The sequence below is a fragment of the Urocitellus parryii genome, chromosome 1, assembly GCF_045843805.1.
Source record: "Urocitellus parryii isolate mUroPar1 chromosome 1, mUroPar1.hap1, whole genome shotgun sequence".
In the NCBI taxonomy this organism is placed as follows: domain Eukaryota; kingdom Metazoa; phylum Chordata; class Mammalia; order Rodentia; family Sciuridae; genus Urocitellus; species Urocitellus parryii.
The window spans coordinates 164706176-164731264 of record NC_135531.1 but is presented as its reverse complement, the minus strand read 5'-3'; the positions used below and the strand labels follow the sequence as shown (position 1 = coordinate 164731264).

At 38.7% G+C, this 25089-nt stretch overlaps 1 pseudogene; it reads right to left on the bottom strand.

Moving 5' to 3' along the window:
• Positions 1-1515: 1515 nt before the first annotated feature.
• On the bottom strand, positions 1516-2448 carry LOC144254623 (olfactory receptor 2M2-like; annotated as a pseudogene).
• Between the last annotated feature and the right edge of the window lie 22641 nt (positions 2449-25089).

Below are 25089 nucleotides of genomic sequence, written 5' to 3'. Positions count from 1 at the left end.
CTGTTTATAAACGAATGCATGCACTGTGTTGAGTGCTGTTTTACAGTAAGTAGAGGAGCAATGTGCAAATTAGAGAAGCATAATCAACCTCCAAATTATATGTTAGTCCATTAAAAAGAAGTGTAAAGAATTCCTAGCTGACACAGTGCAGTCTACTGCAAGGACATCACCACTATTGTAAGACACATGTGCTAGGACCAGTGTTTGGCTATGTCATCTCTGTGTCTGTGTGGATATGGGTCTGTAATGACTCGTGGAATATCCTGAAGGAGGAATGCTGAGTTCCTCTCTTGATCTGCACCCTCTAGCTTTACCTGCAGGATCAAGTTTATTGTATGCCAGGAATGCAGATTTTTTTTGTTTGTTTGTTTTTCAGGATGCTAAGTTCCAACTTTTGTTGATTTAAGCCATATAAAGAGAGGTATTCTGATATTGGCCTGATTTAACCAGCTGGGAGGCCTTTTAGAGAGGATCCTGCCTCACCCTGAGAGGAACAAACACTCCTGCTAGCTTCAGAGAGGAAAGCAAGAGTCTCTCTGCTGCAGAGGAAGGGGATCACTTCAACAATCACTGCAGGATGGAAGATGACTCTGAACCACATGCAAAAGTGCTCACTGAGCAGAAGGCCCAGGTTAAAATAAAGAGTAGCACATTACAGTGCTAGGTTTGTGGTTAGTGTTATGGAGAAGAAGAAAGCACTCAGTAATAGGGGTTTTATAAGGCAGTTAGGGCTAGGGTAAAATCTCGCCTGCATTTCATCTTATACAATACCAAAACAACCACATATCTATCTATGTATAAATATGTATGTCATATATAAAATTTAAGAAAAATATGAAGATTTTAGGAAACAATTTTCTATTAAAAATTGATCACATCAGTTAAGCAATTGTTCAAAAAACAGTGCAAATCAATTGCAGTATATTCCACACCTAAGGGTTAGAACACCTAAGGATGTAAAATACACACTCAGAAATTCTTAAGAACATTTCAGTATCCTATGTATAAGAGAATCTGTAGAGGAAGAAAATAAATGAGAGTTTCTCAGTCATCCAGTACCCCAAAGGATAGTGTTCACCACAAACACAACATGCCAAACCTCCAAGTAATGCCTGTTTTCTCCACCTAAATTACCTTCATTTCAATATTTATATTAAAAGTTATCTATGAGTCAATAGATAAAAAACCATGAGTCATTTCAGCAAAATGGTAAGTCCAGGATATACTGGACTCTACATAAGCAATCCTATGTCCAGATTAAATGTACCACATGCTAAAAAACTGAGTGCTACAATCAATTAAGGGGCTGCTTCCACAGATGACCACCTCCATTTGCTAAGTAGGGACAACACACAGATGTGCATTATCTATCCTAACAATGTTTGCTGGTGACTTATGCAGTGGTTAGTAGAACTACAAAGATGAGAAAACTTGATGCTGATGTGCATTAGCCTGCATATAAATGTAAGCATATCAAGTGTGCTCAAAAACAAAGCATAAATACAATTACCCAGCTCATTCTCCAGACTTTCCCTTCCCTAGCACCTTCATGAATGCTCTGGACACCTCCCTGTTACGCAGGCTGTAGATGAGGGGGTTCAGCATGGGCGTGAGGATGGTGTAGAAGGCCGACACCATCTTGTCCTGGGTGGGGGACCGGTCAGAAGTGGGCCGCATGTAGATGAACATGGCTGCTCCATAGTACATGCCCACCACCATGAGGTGGGAGGAGCAGGTGGCAAAAGCTTTGCGGAGACCCTCCCCAGATCCCATGTGAATGACGGCCAGAATCACACGAGCATAGGAAGCAATGATGATGCCTACAGGGAACAGAAGCATAATGATGCAGCAGATAAATATCATCCTTTCAAATGTCAAGGTGTCAGTGCATGCGAGGGTGAGCAGGGCAGGGACCTCACAGAAAAAGTGGGGTATTTCCCGGTAACCACATTATGGGAAGGACAAGCCAGCTTCAATTATACCATCAAGGGAGCCAAGAAGCCAGGAAGCAGCAGCCATGAGGCCACAGACTCTCTGGCTCATGAGAACTGGGTATCTTAATGGGTGGCAAATGGCCACATAGCGATCATAGGCCATTGCTGCCAACAGGAAGCACTTGGCTCCCATCAGGGACACATAGAAGAATATCTGGGTCCTGCAGCCTGCCAGAGAGATGGAGTTCCTGCCAGACAGGTAGTTGAAGGTCATCTAGGGGACGGTGGTGCAGATGAGCATGAGGTCCATGAGGGAGAGCTGGCTGAGGAGGAAGTACATGGGGGTGTGCAACTGGGCATCCAGGTGGATGAGGAGCACCATGGTGGAGTTCCCCATGACGGCCACTGTGAAGATGCCCAGGACCAGAGCGAAGAGGAAGGTGTGGATGGGGCTGTGGTTGAAGATGCCCAGCAGGATGAAGACAGGGCTGGAGGTCTGGTTCCCCCAGGTCATGGTGAGCTGCTCACTGTGGAGAGGACAGCTTGTAAGAAATGGGCAGATTTGTGCTATGGAAATATGGAGGATTTTTCTCTTACACAAGTACAGTACGAAATTATATTTGTAATTTTGATTTGTACATAGGGGTGGTTAACGCTTGTTTGTAACTTGATGTGCTTTTAAATGCAACATACCTACATTGTGCACATGCTGGGTTTCACAGTAAAAACCTGGAAGTCTTTTCAAAGTCACATAATGTGGTTACAGGGAGAACTCAGCTCAAAGGTGTAGTGTCAATGTCCTTTATAGTTACACTATGTAGGGATTCTGACTGTGCAAATACACAGGGAAGCATTCCTCTGGTGAGCAAACTCCCTGGGGGTCACAGGCACTCTGTTTCCCATCCTTGGGACATCCTACAGTTTCTTCTAGAAACCACTAAGATAACTAACATGTGTGCAATGTCTAGCTGATGTGGCAATGCCCCGCATGAAGAGGCTCTGTACTAGCCTCTACCTTGACCTTAGGCACACAGTTCCTAGGAATAAAGGAACTCTCTTGTTAGGCAACCACAATGTTTCACTGAGCCTAAACCTGTCCACATAACAGTAACTTTATACAATGGAACTTCTTGAGAGACATTGGGTATTGCAACTTAGTATGTCACTGAGGAATAAGCTGCATGATGTTGCTAAGTCTGTACCATGCGTAGTGATACCATGAACAATATGTCCCAATGATGCCAATGACCTAATGACCGATGACGATAGATATAAATAAAGCTTGCAGCTTGACCCCTCTGCCATTCTGCCATCTTTCCTGCCTCTGCATCTTGTCTCTGGGTCTCTCTTTATTTACCAAAAAACACTATGATCATGGGAGGAGTCCTGGATTTCCTGGGATTCTGTGGCATTTCTGCTACGTTTTCCATGGAACCTTCTTCATCACTCTGTGGTGTTTATAAAATTCCATGGAGAGGGAAGCATGTCCTAACACACTAAGAGAAGCTGTTAACCAGTGGGTGTTGCTGATAAGTGAGTTATCATGGAAGATGGTCCTCATCAGTGTTTTCTTGTCTTATTCCATCACTGAAGGTCAGGTGTGCTTGTGAGACATTAGCATAGTCCATTCTCCCTGGGACCCACCAGAGGGGACCATAAGCGCACAACAAAGGCTCTGCCTACAGGTTATTTTTGCTGTGTGACATTAGGTAATTATCAATTTCCTTAAGCCTTATTTTTCACTCTGTAAATGGGCATATTAGAAGTTTGCATGACATTATGAAATGAAACCTTAAGCTGTTTAGAACATTGCTTGTGTCATGGCTTCTGCAAGTATTTTTATATTAAGTACCACTGGAGGGAATAAAGCCCATCCCTACTTTATCTCTAATTATGTTTAGAAAATATTTTTAGTTATAGAGAGACATAATACCTTTATTGATTTATTTATCTGGTGCTGAGGATTGAACCCAGGTCTCCCGCACGCTAGGTGAGAGCTCTACCACTGAGCCACAACCCTAGCCCCTTTCTCTAACTAATGTAGTTTATACAAATGTCAATCTCTTCAATATTTTTTGGAAAATCCCTTTACAAGTCCTTATTTGGCTGCAAAGTAGCATCTTTCTAACTCTGTGTTTTGACCTCCTTTTCATTTTCTTTTTAGTCCTCCTTCTTGGGAGATCAGGCATTTTATTTCTTCTTTAATGTTATCTGAACAACTTGTTATTATTGTGTTTTTAGTTGTTTGTCCTCCCAAGTGTCTGTGTTCAGGTCCCCCACTATGTGAACACACTCCAGTTATAACTTAGGCGTTCCCTGAAGCCTTGATTCCTCATCAGTTCCACACATCCTATCAAAGCTTCTCACAGTTCCTATATTAACAATAAATTCAACCCTAATTGTGTGGGTTAATACAAACCATGAGGCTTAGTTGTTTGAAATTTTTTACTTTTCCACCCTTCATAAGATTTTTGCGTATTATGTTTTCTTTATGTGATTTATTTATGTTATATTCATTTTTGATTGACATGTAATACTTTTGCATGTTTACGTGGTGCATGGGATGTTTCTGTATATGTATACGTAGCATAATGTTCAAATCAGGATAAGCTCCTCTAGTTCTTTAAACATTTGTTGTCTCTTTGTTGTGAGAACTTGCAAAATGATTTCTACTAGAATATGTGAAATGTCCTTATTATGATCTGCTTTAAACCACATGGACAGAATGGGGGAGATTATGATAAGTGAAATAATCTGAGCACAGAAAGACTAGCCCCACATGGCCTCACTCATGTGGAGCTTGCAGAACCAGGAATAGAATGGTGCTTTCCAGAGGCTGAGGATGGGTGGGAGAAGGAAGGGTGAGAAAGGTTGGTCAAGGACTCCTAGAGTATGGCAAGATCAGAGAGGTGATCTCTGGTGTTCTATTGCTCAGCAGGGTGACTATAGATTATAGAATGTACTCTATGTTTCAAAAGAGCTAATTATATGTTCTAAACCTTTTTGTATCATTCACCCTTGTGCAACTCTTTCACTATACACCCCTCAGGAAAATCTTGAATCAAGTTAAAAAAAAAATGCTCCTGATTGCCCATGCTTGCTGATTGAAATATATTGCCCAGTAGATGAAGACCACTCCGGTGAGCCAGTTGCATCCCCTCTCTTTATCAATATGCATTTCCTTCTTCAAGCTCCCTTGTGCTGTCACCCTGCCTGGCCTTCTTTCTCTGTTTTGAAATACACAGATGACTACAAAATTGTGGGAAAAGACTCACATCAAGTCAGCTCTTGAATATCTTCTCCTTTTTCTATTTTCTGCAGCCATGTTTCAACTGCATGTGCTGCAGTTGAAGGGTACCCAGAGCATCAGAGAGACATCTTTCAGATTGGACACAAATCACGGGATTAGCCAGCCTATAACTGGAAGTTTAGGGATGCTACGAAAGCTGCGGGCTCCTCAGAGCAGGAGTTCCATGTGCCAGGCGCTTCTTCACCAGCATTTGTCTTCTGGCTTGTCTTTTTGCCCAAATAGGCCATAAACTTCTGCTGATTCTCATCTCACATTTGGCTAATGCATTGCTTCTATCTTTGCCAAATCTGAACCCACAGCTCTCAGCGATCTTGGCTGCCTGCCACAGGGGCTGGCATGAGCAGTGCTTCATGGCTGTTGGTTTTGAAGACATCATCCTCCTGTGAGTAGGGCCTGGGGACAGTCAGTCAACCACGTTCTTTCCCTACAGTCCTGGACCCCTGAAAGCCAGGGGTTCTTCCACTTCCAGCCACACGGCTGGCTTTCTGTTCCCTTCTTTGTTCTAGGGCAAGCTCTGTACACACCGAGCTCGACAGGGCCTCCCTCTCTGTTCCACATGCACATGAAGACCAGGACCTCTAGGTCAGGAAATCCTGGGCTTATGTTCTTTTCTACACCAATTCTTTTATCACCAGACAAGTTAAACAGCATCTCTAGGATTTTGTTTCTGTCCTCTCCACCCCTCACATGGTTGTCTTAAAGATAAGCTACCCCTTAAAATTCCTCATGCAATCACATCTGTCACAGCCTGTATTCTTCAGATGAATCTTTTCATTTCTACTCAGACCTTATCACCCCTTCATTTTCCTTACGAGAGTGTTGGTTTCTGATTGGTAAGCTATGTGCTTATTTCAGAGATGTTCCTAATCCAATCGAGATTCATGTATAAGGCATGTTCTTAAGATCCCCATAAATATCAATTGAACTGGAATATCTTGCAATTATTCTTAAGATACCATATTTTATATCACTGTAAACAAGGCATTACATTCCCTTAGCATCTTCACTGGTATCATTTCATTCAATCTGAAAACTGTTGGAAATATAAGAAATGTATTATTCTATGATGTCAGTGACTATAAAGGAGTAAGTTGTAGATCAACATGAAAAATCACCTCATTATTTGGAAGAATTTCAAATGACAGAATTTCTAATACACAATTATTGAATAGACTGTGATTCCACCCAGTGACTTGGACTCCACAATGGTCAAACCATCTAAATATTTGGAACACACCTTCTTCCTGGGACTTACCTTCCACATGTGTTCAAGAAGACACCCCACTTCCAAGGCCACCAAAAGCATTTAAATTTCTAGAGTGAACCTCTGCAGCACAGTTCTGTAAGTAATCTGTGGCTTGCTTCTGCAATCCTGCAGGGAATTCAGTCCCCTGTCTTCAATTATGGTACTCTGTGTTACAACCCACGTTTTCTCCTAGGGTTTCATAAAATTTAGTTCTGAACTTGTGAAGGTGACTCAATATTTAACATAAAAGAAAGTCATTTCACTTTATTAACGGATATTACAAATTCCCTATATTTTTTTTTTCGCTGGTTGACCCTGCTTTTTCAATATTTCAAGATTTTTAACTCCATAAACTCCATATGGTTCAAGGGAAAGAGGGCAGTTAGATTTCTCATTCTTTAATTTTTTTTATTGTTGGTTGTTCAAAACATTACAGAGTTCTTGATATATCATATTTCACACTTTGATTCAAGTGGGTTATGAACTCCCATTCCCCCCCCCCCCGTATACAGATTGCAGAATCACATCAGTTACACTTCCATTGATTTACATATTGCCATACTCGTGGATTTCTCATTCTTAATTAAATTGAAATTCTAAGAGTTTTCTTTTTTTTCCTTATTTACCTGTAAATATAAGTTTTAAAAAGCTGATTAGTTACTTTCAAATGCGCACATCAGGAGGTGTCATTCTGTGTTCATGGAGGCTGCCCTTCTCCATTTGGGATTACAGCACTGTTGTGAATTTTTCTGGTTTTGAAAGATTGCCATCTGTGATGACGGAATCTACTACTAGCTGTCTCATAACCATCTTAGAATATTCTTATAAAATACATAGAGAAAAAGACCAAAGGTTTATTTTTTTATATTTATTTTTTTCCTATTCTCTCACACCACTCCACACAACCTTGCTCACACCAGGTGTGTGGACATATTTTTCACAAACTGCTTCAAATGCACATTCAAGTAGAAATTTGTTTTATTCTGTTTGTTGACCAAGAGTTATCCACACCAGATATCACATTTTTTTTCCTTTTAAAAGGCAATTTCTCCTTTCTTATACAATACGTTTGAATATATCATAAGATAGAGGATTCAGGAAAAGAAAAAGTAGAACTATCTGAAGTCCACTGTGAAGACTTTATCACAAACAGATTGTGAAATGTGGAATAATGTACTTACTGCAACTGACTCAAAAATGCTTGAAAGTGTATGAATGGTTATACACATTTCTTAAATTAAATTAAAGCTATGTTAAACAGGGGAATAATGACAAAGGTGTTTCTATATTCATGTGTAAAGTAATATTAGGGGACATACAAAAAAATAAAAGTGATGAAAGGTTCCAATAGTTTTCAATGAATTTTACTATGTTAAACACTCTTTCACATCTAAAAAGGATTCTTGTTTGTTTGCCTGCTTTTAGTTTTTGCAGTACTGGGGATCTAAACCAGGGCTTCACAAATCCTAGGCAAGTGTTCTACCCCTGAGCTGCATCCTCGGTCCTCAACAAATATCCAGTTTTCCTCCATTGTAAAAAAATTAATAAATAAAAATAAATATTCTTTGTGAACTATGGAAAAATTCCAGAGATTGGGTCATTTTTAACATCAGAAATTATTTTATTTCTTGTGGCTGGGAGTCCAGGATCAAGGTATGCACAGATTTATCTCCAGTAAGGACTAGGTCTGTACTTTTAAAAGGGTGCCACTACATTGCATCTATCAGAGAAGAGAAGAAACAGAAAGACAACCATGACTCCTTTCTCCTTGACCCTTTTATAAAGGGGCTAATTTCACTCATCTGAGCTCCACTGTCCTGACTTAATCAACACCAGAGGCCACATTTGTTAATGTGTCATGTTGGGGATCAAGTCTCAACATGACTTTCCAATGGGATAACATCATTCATTTAAATCATTGCAAGTACTAATCAAAATATATGCAAGTAAAATCTAACCAGATAGTAAATAAATAAAAATTTCCTGAGAGAGTCCCCAATTAAATACTCCAGTTCTACTTGCATATTACCACTCCACAATTTGATGGCTTTAATAAATATGATGATCTTTTTTTTGTGAATGAAAAATTTATTTGCTCATTTCTTGCATTTGAAGTACTCTTAGATGACATCCTTGGCCTGAGATTCTTTGCCATAATCCTTAACAACTACACAACTGCAACCAACCACTTTTCGGGGCTAATATGATGATCTTTTTAACCTCTCATGTTTTCTGAGAGCTTTAGCACAGGGCTCTTCATGTGGTGGTATAGTGGCTTATCTTTGAGCAGAGGGTTCTGAAGCTTTTGGGACCACATGAGAATCTTTGTCTCCTCCCACCTCTCACAGTCTATGCATGTGGTTAATTGGTTCTAGTTCACCTCAAGGAAGCCTCAACCAAGCAGGCCCTTTTTTATAGCATGTTGAAATATCCTCAATTTATTTAATGACACATGTTATGGGTTTGCATTGTCTGAGAATGCTTTTTAAATGTTTTTTTTAGTTATACATGACAGTTGAAGGAATTTTGACATGTCCTATATACATGGAGTGTGACTTCCCAGTTTTGTGGTGGTATGTGATATGGAGTGACACTATATTCACATCAGAATCTAGAAAGTTGATGTCTGATTCATTCTACTGTCTTTCCTCTCCCTTCCCTTCATTCCCCCTTTTCACCATCTGGTGAAGTTGAGAATCCTGTTTTGTTTGTTCAGTTTCTCTAAAGCTTTTTGTTTATCTCCACTGATTTCATGTTACATTTCTGTTGGAAATACATTTTTAAAATTTAGGAAATAAAAAATCAAAAGAAAAGAAATGTAGAGGTTAAGTCATGTTAAGTCATGTTTTTACCATAAGGGTAGCTAAGCAACTGTTTTAAGTGATTTTGAAATATAGTAATTATTACATATCTTTAATGAAACATAGCTAAGAAAAAATGAAATTTTTTTAAAATTAAAATTTTTATGACAAATATTCATAAGTATTATAAACATTTAGGATATACTATTTTTATTTATGATAGAATATAAATATTTATAATGTAATATTAATTACTTAGAACATGTTAAGTAATATGCAAACGTACACAGAGAAGCTCATGTTGGTTTATATTCTAAATATCTCTGTTTCAAATGAAGAAAAAAGTTTATTTTTATGGTCAATAATGCTTATTGAGTTTAGTTAGCAGAATATTAATTTTAATCAAATACAAAATCCTGATATTAAACTTTAGAGAAGGAATATTTTTGTTTAAATAAGGTCAACTAGATTTTTAGAAAATGTGTTAAGTATATCATTCCAATAACATTTAAACTGTTACTTGGAATGTATTCTATTTTTTTTAATATTTTAATGATTTTTTGGTTATACCTGACAGTAGAATCCATTTTGATAAATTATACAAGAATGTAATGTATGTCACTGTAATTAGCATCCCCTGCTCCCTTCCTCTAGAGATCTCTCTACCATTGACTCAGGGTTATTCTGTGGATGTACACATGGCGAGGTTCACTGTGGGGTATTCATATGTGTACATAGCAGGTCAGGTCAGATTCATGCCCCCGCCCTTCCTTTCCCTGTCCCCCTCCCTTCCCTTCATTCCCCTTTTGTCTACTCCACGGGAACTTCTATTCATATCTCTTTGACCATTTGTATTTCTTTCTTGAAAAGAGTCTGTTTAGTTCTTTACCTGCTGAGGTCCATTGCCAAGTAGGAATGACACATCGAAATTTCCTTGCAGTGTACCCCATGTTGCTTAAAGGAAGGACTCGTGGAAATGGACTTGTCTTGGACATTCGCTGTGACATTGCATGTGTGTTTGAGAAAGGTGACCCTGCTCAAGGACCAGGGTGGATCCAGTTTTAGGGTGTATCCTGCAGGTTTTAGGAAGTATCCTGCTCCTTGGGTTTAGGGCATTCCCGGTTTAAGACAATCTGGGTTTAGGGCAGTTCCAGGTTTAAGGTTACTCCTGCTGGGAATAGTGTGTATCCTGTGGCCTGAGTTCCTGTTGAGTTCTCTTGGAATTCAGAAAGTATTTTGGGACGTGAATTGTGCGGGCAGAACTTGGATTTCCCCAGAACGTGTTTGTACAGGGCCGGTGTGAGTTCGGGAATAAAGAATTGCTGTTTGAATCTACTAAGTGTGAGTGGCTCGTGATCTTGTGCCCAGCCAGACTGCGGCATTTACCCATTTATTAATTTTTTTTTTACTGTTAAGTTTTTTGAGTTATTTGTATATTCTAGAAACTAATGCCCTGGGTTGCAGATGGCAAAGATTTTTCTCCCATTCTATAGACTCTCTTCAGACTCTAGATTGTTTTCTTTGCTGTGAAGAAGTGCTAAAGGAGAGGGGCAGGAGAGGTACTGGGGTGCTAATTAGAGTGACATACAATATTTATAATGCAGTATTAATTACTTTTAGTTTGATGCCATTCCATTTATTCATTCTTAATTTTACTTCTGTGCTTTAGGAATTTTGCTAAGATCCATCAGATAAAAATAGGCATAAAAATTATGCCTCTGAAATTTTGCCTTTTGCAGAATATTATACATTTGGAATCAAATGGAATGCAGCTTGCTTTTCATAATTGATTAATTTCACTTAACTAATAGGCTGTTGAGTTTCCATAATGTCTTTACATGGATTGATGGCAAATTTCTCTTTAGTGCTAAATAATGTTTCACTTATGAGTGCTCCCCCTTTCATTTATGCCTCCACCCACAGAAGAACATCCTCTTGGCATTCCAGTTTGGTAATTGTGAACAAAACCATTATAAAGACCCATGTGAATCTTTTCATGGGGACATAAATTTTCAGCTCACTTGGGAAAATGTCATAGAATGTTGTTACTATGCATGTGGCTAATTGGTTCTAGTTCTCCTCAAGGAAGCCTCAACCAAGCAGGCCGTTTTTATAGCAGGTTGAAATATCCACAATTTATTTCATGACACATCATGGGTTTGTGTTGTCTGAGAATGCTTTTTAAATGCGGGTGTTTGGTAAGAGTATGCCTTGTTTATTAAGAAAACACATAATTTTCTTCCAAAGTGACTGTTACATTTTGCATTCAATCAGAAATGAGAGTTCCTGCTTCTCCATGAATTTCACTGCATTTAGTGTAGACATTTTTAAAAGACCGAAGCTCTGATATTTAATTAGTTGGTAGAGACATCTCACTGTTGTTTTAATTAGTAATCTAATTTCATATGATGCTGAACATCTTTCACATGTTTATTTGCCATCTGTATGTCTTCTTTGTTGAGGTGTCTTACATTGTATTCATTTTTTAAATAGGCTATTCATTTTCTCATTTTTAAAAATTTAATTATTGTTTATATTTTGTATATAACAGTAATTCTGGATAGGCATTTTGTAAATATAATATCCTGGTCTAAGATTTACATTATCATTCTTTTTTATAATCATATATATATATGTGTGTGTATATTCTAGAAATTAATGATATATATGTATGTCTATATCAGTGGATTCCTTGTGATATATTTATACATGGACATGTATAATTTCATTCCCCAGTACTTCCTTTGCCTTTCCCTTCTCCTTGCTCTCAATTCTCTTCCTTTACTATGCTGGTCTCCTGAAGATAATATCTTTTTAAAATTGTTTTATGTTTTTTCCTTTGTCAAAAAATCAATTGAGTACATATGCCTGGCCCTAAGTCACTTGACTACATATATTTTATTGAATCTTTGCGTATTTTTCACAAATAGTGCATTATGTTGGCTCTTATATATCCTCTGCCTTCTGTATACTTTAATAAGAGCATACACAAGTAACCTTCAGAGATCTTGATTGCAATTCTATCTATAGATTTTTGATCTATTTGGGAAAAAAAGGTACCTTGACAATATTGAATCTTTCTATCCATAAACATGGACTTGCCTCCTGTTTGTTTATTCTTTTATGTCTTCCATCAAAGTTTTTTAAATTAATATAAATATTATACATATTTTGTTAGGCTTATGATGGATTAAAAAATCATCTTTCTTAAATGTAACCTCCTTTGATGATGTGTTCATATATTTTTTTTTAGTGGGGATGCTTTTTAAATTTCAATTTCTAACCTCAGGTTATCCCTAAAATTCATTCTTGTATTTTTGAGTACATGCTTTTAACATCTTCTTTTGATCCTCTAGGGCTTCCATCACAACTGGCCTGAAATTGAACAGTTAACTTCTTTACTTGTTCTTTGTAATCACAGTAACCTGTATCCTTTTCTTTTTTTATCCTTTTCCTTATTTCCTTTTCTGCCACAGTCTGGCTGGGCACGATTCACAAGGCACTTATCAAGCAGAAATGAACTTTATTTTTTGAACACACACACTGCACCACAGGAGCTCTTCAGGAATTCCCTCAGAGCTCAACTTCCACCACCGGCTTCCTGCAAGCCTCTCAAACCATCTACCCGCTCTTGAGGCTGATTGGCTGGGTTGTATGGGAGGAGCCACAAGAGTCCCCCAGTGAGCAGCTTAGTGGTTTGAAAGGGCGGGAAACAGCCTAATGAGCATCACCACAGAGGAGCCAATCAGCTGGCAGCTGGAAGTTTGCTGGGGCCATGGTGAGCCAATCAGCTGGAAGTTTGTTTCTGCTGTGGCTCTCAACACTTTTTCTTCTACTATTTACTTTCTTATTCATATTTTAATAACCCCTTTACCACTATGAGACATGACAGAATTTGACTCTTTATTTTGTTATTATTTTTGTTTGTTTGTTTGTTTAATGGTACTGAGGGATCAAACCCAGGGCTTTGGAAATGCTAGGCAAGTGCCCCACGTCAAAATTTTAATTCCCCAAAGTGCCAGGGATCCCAGGTGTGTGTCAGCACACCTGGATTTTGGCTGTCTTTTCTGTACATAAAATACACCATCTCTTTATAGCTTCTCTCTAGAAGTACATGGGTGTGTGCAGGTTCTGGTCAGCAGTGGTGAGGGTGATGATGAGAAGGTTCCCTAAGAGGGTGGCCAGGTACATGAGTAAGAATAACATGAAGTAGAGGAATCTTAGTTTCCAGCCTTCAGCAAAGCCCATGAGGAGAAACTCGGTCACCATGGTGGAGTTGGCCTTCTTGTGGAGATGCTGTCGACTGGGAGGCAGAGGAAAGAAGACAAGGGGCATAAAAAAGTCAACAACCATCTCAGATGTTCTTCCTCCAAGTGTTTACTGCTGTATTAGGTAATCTGTGCATGGAGGGACGTCCACTACTTGCCTCCTGATTGGCTTCACCACTTCTGAGTAGATTGGACTCAGTGCTCAGGAGGTTCCCTGTCTTCTGTAACACCCAGCACTGAGTCATTGTCTCAATGAAGACTGAGTACCCAGTGCATCTGAAATCCCTCTGTTAGAGTAAGGTCACAGTAGTTCCACGAAAGTGTCATTAGGAGCTGACCAGCACATTTGGGTGGATGTGGACACCCAGCAAGGATGTGCTCAGTGCCCTCCAGCATGGTCTGCCTGTCATCAAGAGAAATGCCTATATTCATTGTCCTGTCCCTATGTGCAGAAATCAGTATTGAGAGTCTCCACACATTTTTAAAGCTTGCCACTGTCAGGACTTCCAGAGTGGGTGGTAGGCTGCTGATTTACATGTGATTTTACAATGTTGTTCTATGGAAATCTTTCAATTCTGCAAATTATGACTCATTCAATGCTTGGAGCAAAGTTGAAGCTTTAACTGAATTCGAAGTCACACCTGGAGGTGAAGTAAGCCCCCTGTGATCACACGGGGAACTGAATGCTGGGACTTCCTTGGGATCCATGCTGTGGATGTTGTAGGTACTCTACCAAAGCCTGAGTTTCATGACACTCAAATGTATACCTTTGTAATAAAATGGATTGGGGAACTACCTAATCTTGATCTTCTGATTATTTGTCATTAAAAGTATTTGGCTTCTTGGGTGGTTATTTTGCCCCCCAAATTTAATCCCCTGTAGGGAGAGCTATCTGGTAGCTTTCACATCATTCCCTGTGATGCACGATCACCAGGTCCTGACTCCCCAATGTCTCCAGCACTGCAGACAGAGCCCCACACCCGTGGGAGGCTGGATCTCCTCCTATCTCCTGCTCAAGCCTGTGATAAATACTAACCTGCTTCATTTTCCTATTTATCATTTCTATGTAGTTTTAGTGAATGTGTTCCTAGAGTATGTGGCCTTTTGTTTTTCCTGTCTTTTTTCATGAACCAGAATGTTTTCAAGGGTAAGCACACTGTAGCAGGTTCCATAACCTCATTCCTTAGATGATTCACAGTATTCAACAGTAGGAGTGGGCCACAGCTTCTTTTGATTCATTCATCCATTGATGGATAATTCATTTGTCTGATATTCTCAACACCACTTGAGAGAAAGGCCAGCTTTTCTCCAAGACGTGAGTTTTATTCCTGTGCAGGTATCAGATGATCTGTTGGCTTCTCTCTGTGCCTCCTGTGTCCCTGGTCCTGGTGGGTTTGGAAGCCATCATCCCATTGCTTTCCTCCCTTCAGTTCTGTATCATGAAGGATCAAGCCTGAGATGTCTCCAGGACCTGCCTCCTGGTGCATATTGCTACTTTGGGTCTATTATTCTTCTAAATAAGTTTTGGGACTGTTTTTTCTCACATCAAGTATATTTTGATGGGATTTCTTTGTACCTTTATAAGTTTTTGTTAGTTTATCCATTTTGCTATTATTAATTCTGCCTGTCAAAGAATATTTGAGGTTTTTCTAACTTCTAAGGTCATCTTTAATTCTTCAGGTTTTCACAGAGAAGGATTTCACTTCTTTGATCAGACTTATTCCCCAGTATTGTTTTATGCTTGGACATGAGCAGAAGAGTTTTCCTGATTTCTTTCTCAGTGCAGTCTTTATTAGAAAATAGGGAGTGTCTGCAAGGTAGGCGGGACTGTGAACACCGGCAGATCGGGCCCAGCGGCCTGCTGAGGGACGGAACCGGCCCCTCCCCCAGTGCCTGCAAGCTAGGCGAACCTGCAACCCACGGGCGGGCGGGTCAGGCCCAGCAACCTGCCAAGTAACAGAGCAGCTACAAGCGCCTGCAGGGAACTCGGACTGGACCCACTAGGACAGGTCCGGCGGCCTGCTGAGGGGCAGGCCCGTCCCCTCCCCCAGTGTCTGCAAGGTAGGCGGGACTGTGAACACCAGCAGATCGGACTCAGCGGCCTGCTGATGGGCGGAGCCGGCCCCTCCCCCAGTGCCCGCAAGCTAGGGGAACCTGGGACCCATCGGGAGGTTAGGCCCAGCAACCTACGGAGTGACACAGGTGCCCCTGGCGCCTGCTGGGTAGGCGGTCCTTTGACCGACCAGCAGAGCAGACCTAGGGCCTGCCAGCGTGGTAGACGGATCACACTAATTGGAGGAGGATCACAGCCACTACCTGCCCTGCAAGGGTGAATTTTCAACTATACAAGACCAATATAAATAAATAGAGGGAAAATTTCAAAGACACAACAATTTCACCAAGCAGAAAGAAACGCCAGCAGTATGAAAAGACAAGGAAAGAAAGGACCACAGGCAATGCAGGTCAACTCAACTTTAGATGGAATGTCAGATAGAGAGGTCAGGACATACATGCTTCAGATGATCTGGAGTCTCAAGGAAGACATGAGACAGCAAAATCAGACAATGAAAGATCACACTGACAACAAATCCAGGAAGTAAAAGATCAATTTCACAGGGAGATAGAGGTAATAAAAAACAAACAAATAGAAATACTAGAAATGCAGGAAACAATAAACCAACTTAAAAACTCAATTGAGAAGACTACCAGCAGAGTGGATCACTTAGAAGATAGAACATCAGACAATGAAGACAGAGTATTTCAACTTGAAAAGAACATAGATAGCTCAGCAAGTCTACTAAGAAACCATGAGCAGAACATCCAAGAACTATGGGATAATATCAAAAGACCAAACTTAAGAGTCATTGGGATACAGGAAGGCACAGAGCTCCAAACAAAAGGAATAAACAATCTATTCAGTGAAATAATACAAGAAAACTTCCCAGACTTGAAGAATGAGACAGAATCCCAAATCCTAGAAGCCTACAGGACGCCGAATGTGCAAAATCATAAGAGATCCACACCTAGACACATTATAATGAAGATGTCCAACATACAGAATAAGGAGAGAATTTTAAAAGCTACAAGAGAAAGGAAGCAGATTACATTTAGGGGTAAACCAATCAGGATAACAGCTGATCTCTCAACACAGACTCTAAAAGCCAGAAGATCCTGGAATAACATATTTCAAACGCTAAAAGAAAATGGGTTCCAACCAAGAATCGTGTATCCGGCGAAATTAAGCTTCAGGATGGAAGATGAAATTAAAACATTTCACAACAAACAAAAGTTAAAAGAATTTGCAGCTAGAAAACCATCTCTTCAAAAAATCCTTGGCAAAACACTACAGGAAGAGGAAATGGAAAACAACAATGAAAACCAACAGTGGGAGGTAGGACAGTAAAGGGGGGGGAATAATCAAAGAGGAAAACAAATGAGGTTTTATAGCATTAATAAACAAATTATGGCTGGAAGAACAAACCATATCTCAATAATAACCCTTAATGTTAATGGCTTAAACTCACCAATTAAGAGACACAGACTAGTTGAATGGATCACAAAACAAGACCCAACAATATGCTGCCTGCAGGAGACGCATTTGATAGGAAAAGATATACATAGACTGAAGGTGAAAGGTTGGGAAAAATCATATCACTCATATGGACTGTGGAAACAAGCAGGAGTGTCCATACTCATATCAAAGAAAATAGATTTCAAGCCAAAGTTAATCAAAAGGGATAAAGAGGGACACTACATACTGCTCAAGGGAACCATACACCAACAAGACATAACAATCATAAATATATATGCCCCAAACAACGGGGCTGCTATGTTCATCAAGCAAACTCTTCTCAAGTTCAAGAGTCTAATAGACCACCATACAATAATCATGGGAGACTTCAACACACCTCTCTCACCACTGGACAGATCTTCCAAACAAAAGTTGAATAAGGAAACTATAGAACTCAATAATACAATTAACAACCTAGACTTAATTGACATATATAGAATATACCACCCAACATCAAGCAGCTACACTTTTTTCTCAGCAGCACATGGATCCTTCTCAAAAATAGATCATATATTATGTCACAGGGCAACTCTTAGACAATATAAAGGAGTAGAGATAATACCATGCATCTTATCTGATCATAATGGAATGAAACTGAAAATCAACGATAAAAGAAGGAAGGAAAAATCATGCAACACTTGGAGAATGAACAATAGGTTACTGAATGATCAATGGGTTTTAGAAGACATCAAGGAGGAAATTAAAAAATTCTTAGAGTTAAATGAAAACACAGACACAACATATCGGAATCTATGGGACACATTGAAAGCAGTTCTAAGAGGAAAATTCATTGCTTGGAGTGCATTCCTTAAAAAAAGAAAAAACCGTGCGGGGAAATGGAGCTCTCAGAGCCGAACTTCGCACGATGGAAATCTGTCCACTAGATTCTGGAGCACCTCAATTTCACTGGAACTTCCCAAAGATATCCTTCAGCCGTTTTGCATTGTCTTTCTCCCACTTAGTGACACAGCGCCCTGGGGTGATGCACTCCCTTCGCCGCCATCTTCCTATTCTCCTTGAGTTATCTGTGCTCCACAGGAAGGAGGATCACTTTGATTTTTTCTGCTTGCCCCTCCCCCAGCGCTGGCTAGCCAGGTTTCGTTTTGGCTGCTACTGGGAGGAGGGGTTGGAGGTCAGGTGTCTCTAGTTTCCCCCTAGTCTTTATGGAGGCTCAGCTTGATACTCCCTCTCCTGGCAAGCCTAGGAGAGATTTTATGCGAATTCCCGATGTCTGGGGGGTGAGCTGATTGACACAAACCTGTTTTGATGTTGCACTCTGTGGGAGAGTGGCGGTGTATCCTTCAGCTTTACTGGATGGTGGCTGCTGACTCTTCTTTACAGATTAAATGTGTTCATATCTTTCAGGTATACAAGTCTTTAAGATAAAAGTTAAAAAAAAAACATTTTATCAAACAAATATTCTCCAAACTAAAATTGTCTGTAATGGTAATTTAAACTTATAAAGATAATAAATTTTACTAAAGATTTATTTATATTATTTGATGTTTTATAACCAAATCTTATGTTAACTTTTACACTAAGATATAAAAATTTAAAGATATTTTAAAAGATAATAAAATGCTGATCTGTTTAAAAATTAATATTATAAAACATTTTGCCACTTTTCCACATAAAAAAATGTTAAGGGCTCTCAGCCTTTCCTTAATTAATGTTTCAGATGTATGTCATTTTGTACTACTAACATTCATACAGAGTCAAAAAACAGTATATATAAACTTTATAAAATGATATCTAAAAAGAGAGACAAAGATCTGCTTTAGAACTAAAACACTTTACCTAAGATTTGTAAAAGGCCCTGCCTTACCTGAGATAAGGCTCTGCCTCCCACCTTACAGCATGTCAAAATTTTCTAACTTCAAAATAGGCCAGATTTCAGTTAATTTAAAGTTATATTCAAAGATTAATTTATTAAAAAGATTACTGTGATCTCAAATAAAAAATACAATATATAACTCAGCCAAGGTTCAAAATTATATACAAACTAAATATGTTTTTATTATTGATAATTTTACTTTATATTTTCATTATATCTAAAAAAATGTGACCACTACACTCAAAATAACCAAGAGACCTTTACTGTGACAGTGTCTGATTAACACAAAGTGCAAGAGAGAGAGAGAGAGAGAGAGAGAGAGAGAGAGAGAGAGAGAGAGAGAAGTGCAAGAAAGAGAGAGAGAGAGAGGGAGAGAGAGAGAGAAGAGAGAGAGACACAGAGAGAGAGAGAGAGAGAGAGAGAGAGAGAGGGAGACAGAGAGAGAGAGACAGAGAGAGAAAAGGTAAAAGAGAGAGGAAAAAGTGAAAGGGAGAATGAGAGACAGGGAAAGTGAGAGAAAAAGGAGAGAGCAAGAGAGAAGGACCTGGCAAGAGAGAGTTTTTATAGCCAAAATCTAATGGGCTCTCTGGATGTGCAAGCTGCCTTGTTGGTGTACAGTGATTGGATCATACAGTAGATGCTAAGTGTCATCTTCTGCCTTCAGGCAGATCTTCAGCATTACATAAATTAATAAATAAGGATATTGTGTTATATAAAAATTAACTGTAAAGTTATATTAAAGTTAAAGCCCAGCATTCTTACTTTAAAACTGGAAAAACTGACTTGCTGGATGTTTAAGGCCAAATTTAAATATTAAGGTTACAATAAAGGGGCCAAAGAAACCAATATTTGGCTCTTGCCCTCTAAGTCAGCCTAAACCCAGGACAGGGGAAAAAGCTTTGCAACTCCAGGCCACATAACCTCCCGATAAGGGAGATTAATGAGACCAATGAAGAACAGAAAGCCAATGAGTGTACATGCTGCAAAAGAGGAGGGTCATTTAAAAAGGAGACATGCCTGATGCTTCCAAGGGAAGCCATATGGTCAGCAAGACCTTGACCCATCCTAATGCAGATGACACTAACAGAGCTAAAATGCTACTCACACATTCCCCAAGAATGTCCTCCGAGGAAACTCAGCTGACTCTTACCAACAGATAGAAACAAGGTCAGTTTGACCAGCATGGTCTTAAACACCTAGCAAAAACAGTTAAAACCAAAGCACAGCCATTCCTGGACATTTAAAAAGAAACAACAGTTATTTTAATATAACTTAAAATGTACACTAGTGTTAGCATCCCCCAAAATAAGAAAGACTGGAGGCAACACAGAAAAATTCTTAGGCAAAAATGCCTGATAACTATCAATAAAAAACTGCCAGAAGTTTTTAGTCAGTTTAAGGCCTACAAATCTTCCTAACCTCCTTCACAGGTTGATATAATCAGTGTTTATTAATATAATTATCTAATCCTAAGTAAAAAAGGATCTTTATTGAACACAGTGGTCATACCAAAAAGGTATTTTTACAAAAATCAGATGACATTAACTAATTTAACTAAATGTTGTGTCTACATTTCTGATAATTCTGACAATGTTAAAGATTTATGTTCCCTAAAAAAGTACGGGGACATTTTCTCAGGTCTTCTGCCTCCTGGTAAACAATTATTAATTTCTGTCAGTTTCATGATATTCATGGACAGGTTTCAGATGCTACAATTGCTATTTTATATTAATCTTACTTCAGCACTCATGTCTTTTTGTTTCTCTCATAGAAGTGCCCACCCCAGGTGAATTTACATCCTGTTCTTCCAGAGCCAGATTTTTACCAGGACTTCTTGACCCACTCAGTTTCTAAAAAGGGACTCCAAACTGCTATCCCACTGCACATCACCCCCCTTTCAGCTGGAAGTAGCAAGAACGGTCATCGCCCTTTTCCCTTATGGCAGTTTATCCCTAATATTAGAGGAAAAATTGCAGTCAATATAAATGTTCACCAATGTGTCTAGCTCAGGAAGATGTACCTGGAAAACTACTCCCAAGATCACCCTGGGTGATCTCCCAGAAAGAGACACTTGCTTGCACAACCCAAATTATAAGTGGGACAACTCCCCGTTAGCCCAAAATTGTGCTTCCTGCGTCCCACTTCGAATTCCTTGCCTAAATCTCCAAACTGTCAATAACTCTGAACTATGTAACCTACTATTTTGGTGGGGTAAAGGGAAAAGAACACCTGGACTTATTAAAAGGCCAGGCCCCACTGATTTATCAACATAGACTGACTGCCCCCATTTTAATTCCCCTCCTAACTGGTTTGGAAATAGCTGAATCTACTGCTTTAGGAACTGCAGCTCTTATCACAAGCTCTAAAAATTTTAAGTCCCTCAGCCATCAAATAAATATAGATTTAGGAAAACTAGAAAGGTCAATCTCCAAACTAGAGGTTTCACTAGACTCTGACAGAAATAGTCTTACAAAAACAGATGAGGTCTAGATGGTCTCTTTCTGAAACAAGGAGGACTTTGTATAGCTCCAGGAGAAACTTGTTTCTCTGCAAACCATTCTGGGATAATAAAAAAACAGTTTGGCACTTGTGAGAAACAGGTTAAAGAAAAAAAAGATGAAGCACCAGAAACTTCAGGCATTTGGTTCCAAAACCTATTCTCATGGTCCCCTTGGTTGACTACCATCATTTCAGCCATAATTGGGCCCCTAGTCCTTCTCCTGATTGGGATTACTGTAGGACCCTGCCTCTTAAAAACCCTCCTAAACCACATACACAAAAGAATGTAGATGGGGTCAGACTTATGGTCTTATGAGCCCAGTATAGTTCCTTAGACACAGAAGGATGAAACAAAAACTGAGGCCTAATGATGTGGAAGATTGACATCAAACCTACTAAAACCAGTGGAGAATGTGATAGTAGGAGCAAATTTGATTCCATTTTGTTTTATGACTTCATCCTGTAAAACAACCATGCCAAGTAGAAGAGTCATGACTAGGACAAGATGTTCTTTTCCTTTTGCTATAGAAACCTTTAAGAACACGGAACTACCTAATGGGGTATTGTTTCTGTAACTAGGGTAATGGGGCTCTGTTTCTGTAACTGGGGTGACTGGGCTAACTGTGATTGGTTAGGCTTCCCTCTGCTTGACTACACTGTCCTGCCTCTGTAACCTGGCTTGCTTGCAATGGCTAGACCCCCCCGAATATCCCTTTTGTGGTTTTCAGGCTTATAAGGAGTGCCCTTACAATTGTTCGGGGCTGATCAGGGGAACAGCTTTATGTTCTGGTCAGCTGCCACCAGTGTGCTTCAATAAAGGCTTGATTCTATTATATGTGAGTGGTCTGGAAGTCAGTTTATGAAACCCTGGGGCAAAGCTTTAACTATAACAGTGTGATAGCTTCTTCATCTGTTTTTGAATGTCACATACTAATATTTTATTATGAAGTTTGCATCTGTGTTTATGAGGGAAATTGGTCTGAAATTTTCTTTCTTTAATTTGTTCTGTCTGTTTTTGTTTATCGAGGTAACCCTGGCTTCATAGAATAAATTTGGGAGGTTCTTTCCCTTTCTAAATCAGGAAATAATTTGAGGTGGATTGACATTAATTCTTCTTTAAAGAACTGTAGAAATTAACTGCAAATAGATTTGTTCCATTTATTTTTTTGTGGGAAGTCTTTTAATGGCTGCTTCAATCTCATTGATTGAATCTGGTCTGTTTAGGTTTCCTATATTCTCCTGGTTCTATTTGGGTAGGTCATTTGTGTCTAGAGATTATTGGTATCTTGTAGATTTTCTAGTGTATTGAAATACATTTTTCAGACCCCTTTGTAGTGGATTATGCATTTCATAACTGGCTGTATTTAGAACTGCTTGTTCATGTGTAAGTGTGTGGACTCGGCTTTCTTTCTGTTTCTTTTTATTAGTTTAGCTTAAGTGTTTATCAATCTTATTTATCTTTCCAAAGAACCCAATCTTTTTTTGCACTGATCTTTCATATTGGCATTTTATTCTTGACCTCATCTTTGCTTTTAACTGTTTCTGTCTTCCACTAATTTTGGATTTAGTTCCTTGTTCTTTCTCTGGGCCTCAGATGTAGCATTTCATTACTTGCTGGGTATCTCCCCATTTTAAAGTCAGCACTCAATGTTCTCACTTCCCTCTTAGAGCTCCTTCATACTGTTCCAGAGATTTTGACATGCTATATGCTGTTTTCATTTGTGTCTAAGTATTTTGTCAATTAAAAATTTATTCTATGACAAATTTCTCAAAGTGTATTATTTGACCTCAGGTGTTAAAATGCCTTCCCATTTTATCTAGTTGTTGATTTCAAATTTGATTCCTTTGTAATCTGATAGGAGCCAAGAAATTATCTCTATTGTTGATATTTGCTAGGTCTTATTTTGTGTCATACAATATGACCCATTTTAGAGAAATCTCCATGTGCCACTGAATTTGGTTGTCAGTGGATATGATATTCAATAGGTGTTTCTTATTTCCATTTATTTAGTAGTATTTGTGAGTTCCAAAGAGTCTTTACTCACTCTAGGTCTGGTTGATCTATCTAATGATGAAAGTGGTGTGTTGAAATCAGACAAGATTATTGAATTGTCATCTCTTTGTTTCTTTACATTGAGAAGGATTTTCTTTATGTATGAAGGTGCCCAATGTTTGAGGCATAACATTTGTGATCATGGTGTCATGTTGTTGGGTGATTCCCTTGACAAGTATGAATTGACCTTTCCCATGTCTTCTGATTACATCTGACTTGCTGTACTTTGTCTGATATGAGTGTAGCTTCCCTGCTTGCTTTGAATCTTCATTTTCATGTTATGTCTTTTCCCACCCTTTCCCATTCAACCTGTGGCTGTCTTTCCCTGTAATGTGAGCTTCTTGTAAACAATACACTTGGGTCTTGTTTGCAGATCCATTCTGAAAATATATGTCTTTTCATTGCAGAGTTCCCATGCTGTGTCATTGTACAGATATGCTTATCCCTGTCATTTTATTTCTGATGCTTACTTCAGAGTTGATTCTCCTTTAGTGGAGCATCATTCTAATGAGAGTCATCTCTATGCTGAGTCTGATACTTATTTTCCACTTCTTCATGAAATATTTCATTGAGTATGTTTTTCTGAGCAGGCTTATTTGTTGTGAATTTCCTTAGCTTCCAATTATCATGGAAGTTTTAAAATTAATCTTCAATTCTGAAGTGTATTTTTGCAGGAGATGCTATTTTGGCTGGTACTCATTTACTTTCAGGGTTTAGTATAGATTATTTGAAGACCTTTTGACTTTTAGGGTTTGGGCTAAGAAACCAGTTAAATTTTGAGATGGCTTACTTGTAAATGTGCCTTGCTCTTTATTTCTTGCAGATCTTAAAAGTCTATCATTATTCTGTATATTAAGGAGTTGTCATTACAATCTATACAGAGAGGATAATCTGCTTATTTGGGGCTCTAAGTGCTTCTTATATTTGGAATTTCATTTCATTGCTAAGATTTGGAAAATACTCTGAAATTATTTGATTGAAATGATGGTGTGTTCCTTTAGTTTGTATTTCGGTGTCTTTGTCTATGTCAATAATTCTTAGGTTTGTTCTCTTAACGTTACCCTGATTTCTTAAACATGGTGGTCATGGTCTGCTACATCTTTTCTTTATTGTTGACATTAATTTCAAGATTACATACTTTTTCTTCAAGGGCTGATTATTCTGCCTTCTATGTGGTCTAATGTATTGATGGTGCTTTCATTTGAATTTTTAATATAATTTTTTATATAATTTTTTGAGTCTAATTTCTGATATTTTTATTTGGTTCTTCAGAATCTCTCTTTATTGTGATGACCTTTTACTTCCTGTATTTTCTAAGTTTGTTGTTCTTTACATCTACATTTATCTCACTGAACATTTTAACTATGGGCCTTCCAAATTCTGTCTCTGATATTTCTCCTTCACAGTTTCAATGCAATAACTTGGTGCAATGTCATGGGCTATTTGCGTTGTTTTTTTCCCATGATTTTTCATATTGTTTGTATCTATCTCCTGGGAGGATGATTGGTTCTCCTTTGAGGCAAGGGTCCTTTTCTTAATTGCAGTGTAGTTATTTATTATTGAATATAAATAT